This window comes from Molossus molossus, unplaced genomic scaffold (assembly GCF_014108415.1).
Source record: "Molossus molossus isolate mMolMol1 unplaced genomic scaffold, mMolMol1.p scaffold_m16_p_18, whole genome shotgun sequence".
NCBI lineage: Eukaryota > Metazoa > Chordata > Mammalia > Chiroptera > Molossidae > Molossus > Molossus molossus.
In genome coordinates this window covers 63080318-63086317 of record NW_023425353.1, presented here as the reverse complement: position 1 = coordinate 63086317, position 6000 = coordinate 63080318, and the positions used below count along the sequence as shown (strand labels likewise).

At 45.8% G+C, this 6000-nt stretch overlaps 1 protein-coding gene across 1 annotated transcript in view; it reads left to right on the top strand.

The window, feature by feature from the left end:
• Positions 1-204: 204 nt before the first annotated feature.
• MAP4 (microtubule associated protein 4) overlaps positions 205-6000 on the top strand; it is a 163140-nt gene continuing 157344 nt past the window's right edge. The window contains exon 1 of the mRNA XM_036266855.1: positions 205-238. The gene's annotated coding sequence lies outside the window, so the exon portion shown is untranslated. The remainder of the gene's footprint in view (positions 239-6000) is intronic.

Sequence of the window (6000 nt, the reverse complement as noted above, 5' to 3'; positions counted from 1 at the left end):
GGTCCGACGCGGCCCTCCGCCCGCCCCCTCTTCGTGCTTATTGGCCGGCAGAGCGGCGCCCGCGGGATAAGCGGCGGCGGCGCTCCTCCTACGCGCCGGCCCTCAAGAGGGCGACGAGGAAGCGGCCACCTCCCTGCGCCCCGCCCCTGGGGTTCGCTCGCTGGCTCCCGGCTCCTCCCGGCTCCTCCCGGCCCTCTCCAGGCTCCCTCCGGTTCCAGCTCCGGCGCGGCGGCGGCGGGTAGGTGCAGCGGCAGGCGGGGCCCGATTCGAGGGGCGGTCTCCCTGGTGTCCCAGGGGCTGCCCGAGCCTCGCCTCGCGGTCGCCCGGGACCCTGCGGGGCCCGCCGGAGGTGGGGAAGGGCGGTGGCCACCGGCCTGCGGGACGCGGGGGTGGCCGGGCGGGGGGCCTGCGGGCGTGATCTTCTGAGTCTTCTAGGCGCGATCTGGGCCCGCTGGGCGGGGCGGGCTCAGAGGTACGTTTTGGGGGGTTCTGGAGCGGAGGGACCGAGAGGCATGCCTCATGCTGGGGATGGGGCTGAGCCCGGGGAGTTAGGGTCGCCTGCTGCGCCCCTTGGGTGGGGCTCGGGGGCGTTGGAGAACGCGAAGGTCGTTCTGAGAGGATTTGGGGGGCCAGTCGAGGCGAGCTTTTGATAGGGTGTCTAGCCAGGGGTTATGGGAGGGGCGGAGGGGTGGTCTGGAGAACCGGGCCCCGGCCCGGGCTGTCTCTCCCTGCGTCGGCTCTGGCACTGTTTGGGGACTAAGCATGTGTCTGGCTGGGGGAGTGCGAAGGGTTCGCAGTGAGGTTGGGATAGGAGAACGGGGACCAACCAGGAGGACAGTTGGAAACGCTACCCAGAACCGAGGTTGTGATTTAGCACATGGACCAATTTCTCCGCTAGTGTGCTGCCTGAGCGCTTCTTGAGTGAAATTACCCAGTGGGGGAATGTGGGGCTTTTGCTTCCATCCAGGAACGTGCAAATTAAATGCATTTGGGAGGAGGCAGTGATTATGCTAAGGTTTGTGTTTTAGGACCCAGACCCAGGGTGAAACGTGCTTCTCGGGAAGACTAGTGTTACCCAGCTTTCTCCTGGAAACCCCCTTTTCTCCTTTCCCTCCTCTGGTCCAGTTACAGCATTGCTCCCCAGGGCCTCTCGATTCCCTCTCCCTGGCTGCATAGCATTGCAGTCTTTCTTGCTGTGTGTGTGTGTGTGTGTGTGTGTGTGTGTGTGTCCCGCCCATTTCCCTGCTGCTGTGCTTTTGGCAACTGCCTCTGCTCTTTCCCAGGGATGGTTGTGGCATTGCATCAGGGGATATTTGTGCTTGTAATTTGCTCACTCAGCCCAGGAAGAGGGAGAATAGCATGCTGCAGAGATGGGAGGGGGGTGCCGTCTGCTGGGCTGGGAGGCAGAGAAAAGGGTGTGGTGAGGGAATACAGCTGCTCTAGGCCTATAGGGTAACACTGCCCAGCCATCAGCTGAAAGAGATTGAAAGAGCAGCCGCGGCAGTAGCTATTTTTATAAATCAGCTCTGAATCCAAGCTGAGCACATGGATTTAGAGTGAACAGTTGTCATGCTCTCACTGTTACAGGCTGGGTGTTTGGTAGACAACATTAGAGTTGCTAAGCAGGAGACTCCATTTGTACAGTACAGCAGGTACTTTAATTGCAACTTTTTAATTTTGCTCTTCTCAGCCCTGTAGAGTGGGGCATCTGTCTTCAGGGGGTGTCTTTTACTTTGATGTCTTTGGAAAGCCCATACTCCTTCCTTTCAAATAAAATGTTATGCTCTTCTTTTCAAATTTAGCTTACAAATAATCAAGTTATCTATTTTTGAACACTTGCCATCTTCCAGGCACTAGTTGTCTGTATTTATTTACAGACAAGGAAATTGAGACTGACAGGAATAAGAGGTCACACATATAGTTAAGTGGCAGAAGTGGCATCCACACCAAGGTCTCTCTCACCCCTACACAGTAGTTCATAAACTGGAAATTTTTGGTTCACATAGCAGTGATTCAAGCACTTGAGAATTTATTCATGCAAAGTAAACTCCCTGGAGACTAATAAACCAGATACCAATTTCATTTATTTATTTATTTTTTTAATCCTCACCCGAGAATATTTTTTCCATTTATCTTCAGATAGAGTGGGAGGGAGAGAAACATCGATGTGAGAGAGACACATGGACTGGCTGCCTCCCATACGATCCTGACCATGGCTGGGGACAAACTGCAACTGAGGTGTGAGCCGTTGGCCAGAATCGAACCTGCGACTCATTGATCTTTGGGCCGACGCTCTAACTGCTGAGCCAAACTGGCCAGGGCCAGATACCAATTTTATTTATGATGAAAGTATTAAGTGCTGTGTATGCAACTGGAATTAATTATCTCCTGGCCAGGACACCTTTGTGTCTGGGCAGCCTAATCAGTAATAAGAAGGGAGTTGATTACAGAAACCTAGTGAATCTCCTTTCATTGTATGAACATATACTATTGTTTCACAGTGCTGGGGAGCTTAACACATTTTTCCCCTCTGTCTCAGTTGTGATTTTTAAGTCATCACTTCATATACTTGTCATAAAGCATATACTTACCTGTGTTAAAATTTCCAAACTTACAAATAAGTTTACATTAAATATTAAAAAGTCATTTTCCATTGTTTGCTGACAGTGAAGGGAGCACCTGAAGTTTATTTTCTAGGTGGCTTATCTTTATTTTTATTTATTTCTTTTTTGAGGATATGAATAATTTTATTAATTACATAACATGGCTTTCAAGGGAGAGTAGGACAGGTTTCTCAAGTTCATCCAAAGAGGTTTGAGAGCAGGGAAGGATACTGGCTTGCAGGTTTTTATTTTGGTTATGGGATGGAGGTGGAGCGAGTGTTCCCATGTATGTGAAGGGACTTGTGTGGTTTGAACCTCCCACCAGTACGTATCAAGATAGGTGACTTAGCTTTAGTCAGTGGTTTTTCTTTAACTTAGTGTCTTATTCTTTTTCTGATCTTGTTTCTGGATTTGGTGATCCATCCATGGGCTTTGTAAACCTTTGCTGTTGACACTTCAAATTTTTTTCATTGCTTCCCCCCTCCTCCACTCCTCTTCCTTCTCCTTCTTAATATTAAGCATGGGTAGTTGATGTGTAGGTTTTATTTTTCCTTAGAAAGCAAGAAAATCTGAGAGGAGAATTTTGACCCAATGGAAGTCATCTTGTTGCTTCATTTGGTGTGTGTGTTTACGTTTTTAAATTATTGTTATTAATTTGTTTTTGTTATAGATGTTTTTCCACATTGCTTCATTTGATTTTGTTAGTTTGAAAAGGAAACTGAGTAAATATCATTGATTTCACTTTGTCCTTCTAAATGGCACCTTTAGAAGCAGGTTATAGGGGGGACATCTGTAATACATTCAACAATAAAGATAAGTTAAAAAAAGAAGCAGCTAGCCTGGCTGGTGTGGTTCAGTGGATTGAGCATTGTCCCATGGACTGAGAGGTCCTGGTTCGATTCCCTGTCAGGGCACATACCCAGGTTGCGAGCTCTATCCCCAGTAGAGGGCATGCAGGAGGCAGCCGATCAGTGTGAGACACATCGCTGTTTCTATCTCTTTCCCTTCTTCTCTCTCTAAAAAAATCAATAAAAACATAAAAAAAAAAAAAAGCAGGTTACTGTGAACTTCTTGCTATGAATGAGTGTGTTGAGGACAGTTAGGGTTAAAAGGGGATAAAGCAAACTGATATATATGAGGGATCATACTCAATACCTTCCTAGAGCTCTCTAGGCTAATCTTTTAACATAGACCTTGTGGTGAACTATTTTAAATGTCTTTAAAATTTTAAACTTGAAAGTCATCCCACTTCTGTGATTCTTTGTAGATTAAAAAAGTTATTCTTCTCATCATAAAACTCATCTTATTATGTGTGTGTGTGTGTGTGTATGTATATATGTATATTTTTTTAATTCTCACCTGAAGATATTTTTTATTTATCTTCAGATAGAGTTGGAGGGGGGGAGAGAGAGAGAGAGAAACATCAATGTGAGAGACACATTGATTGGTTGCCTCCCATATGACCCCCACCAGGGCCCGGGATGGACCGCAACTGAGGTACATGCCCTTGATTGGAATTACCCTTGACTCGTTGGTCTGCGGGCTGCCGCTCTAACCACTGAACAAAACTGGCCAGGGCTACTTTGCATATATTTAAATATCTTTTAAAATTTATAACATTTCCTTGTTCTTTCTCACTTCCAGGAAAATGTAGTTTTAAAAAGATTTTTTATTTTGAAATAATTTTAGATTTGCAGAAGAGTTATAAAGATTATACAGAATTTCTGTATACCCTTCATGTAGCTTTCTTTAATGGTAACATCTTATGTAACCATGATACAGTTATTAAAACTAAGAAATCAGTAGCCCGGCTGGTGTGGCTCAGTGCTTGAGCATCGACCCATGCAATGAGGGGTTGCTGGGTTTAATTCCCAGTCAGGGTACGTGCCCAGGTTGTGGGCCTGATCCCCAGTGGGGGACATGCAGGAGATGGCCAATCGATGTTTCTCTCTCTCCCTCTCCCTCTATCTAAAATCATTAAAGAAAAATTATTAAAATTAAGAAATCAACATTACCCTGGTCGGTTTGGCTCAGTAGTTAGAGCGTCGGCCTGCGGGCCAGAGAGTCCTGGGTTTGGTTCCCACTAAGGGCACATACCTCGGTCGCAGTTTGCCTCCAGCCCCTGTTGGGGTCGTGTGGGTGGCGACTACTCGATGTGTCTCTCTCACATTGATATTTCTCTCTCTCTTCCTCCTTCTTTCCTTCCCATTCTATCTGAAGATAAATGCATAAAATGTTCTCAGTTGAGGAAAAAAAAAAGAAATCAACATTAGTTTACTATTATTAACTCTGGTTTCCTTCCCCCCCCCATTGATACCTTTTCTTTTTCTTTATTGATTTTAGAAAGAAAGGAAGGGAGAGAGAGAGAGAGAAACGTCGATGAGAGAGAACACTGATTGGCCGCCTCCTGCATGATCCCCAACTGGGGATCTGGCCCACAACCTGGGCATGGGCCCTGACCGGGAATCAAACCGGCGACCTCTTGGTGCATGGGTTGATGCTCAACTATTGAACCACACTGGCTGGGCAATACCTTTTTTCTATTACAGAATCCAGTTCAGGTTACCACATTACATTTTTTTAGATGTCGTGTTTTCTCCAGTCTGTGACTGTTTCTTGGTTTCTCCTTGCCTTTCTCTCCTTGACACCTTTGAAGAGTTATGGTCAGTTATTTGTAGAATGTTCACGAATTTGGTTTTCTGATGTTTTGTCATGATGAGCCTGAAGGAATTCAAGGAAGAACGCCATAGAGATGTTGTGCCCTTCTTGACACATCATAGCCCATATCAGGGGATACCTTATATCAATATGATCTATTACTGATATTAACTTTGTTAACTTGACCTAAGATAGTGTCTGCCTGGTTTCACTAAAGTGGCTATTTTTTTGTTTTCTTAATTTATTTGGTAGAATAAATTTATTTGGTAGAAGCTAGAAATGAGTCACCAAGCAAGCCCACACTCCAGGGGAAAGGAATTAAGCTCCACTTCCTGAAGGGACAAGTATCAAAGAATTTGTGAGCATATGTTAAAATCATCCATAGTAGTTAATAAATATTTTGGGCCCTGGCTGGTTTGGCTCAGTGGTTGGAGCGTCAGCCTGCCGTTCAGAGAGACCTGGGTTCGGTTCCTGCTAAGGGCACGTACCTCTGTTGCAGTTTGTCCCCAGCCCTGGTTGGTCGTGTGGGTGGCAGCCACTTGATGCGTCCCTTTCACATCGATGTTTCATAAATAAATAAATAAATACGTAAATAAATACATAAATAAATAAATACATAAATATTTTGGAGCAGATTCTGTGAGGTTATACCAAGATCTGATTTTCCTTTAAAGTGTCATCCACTAACTTGTATGCAGCAGCAACTGTGTTATTCCAGTGGTGATTTTCTAGTTACCGC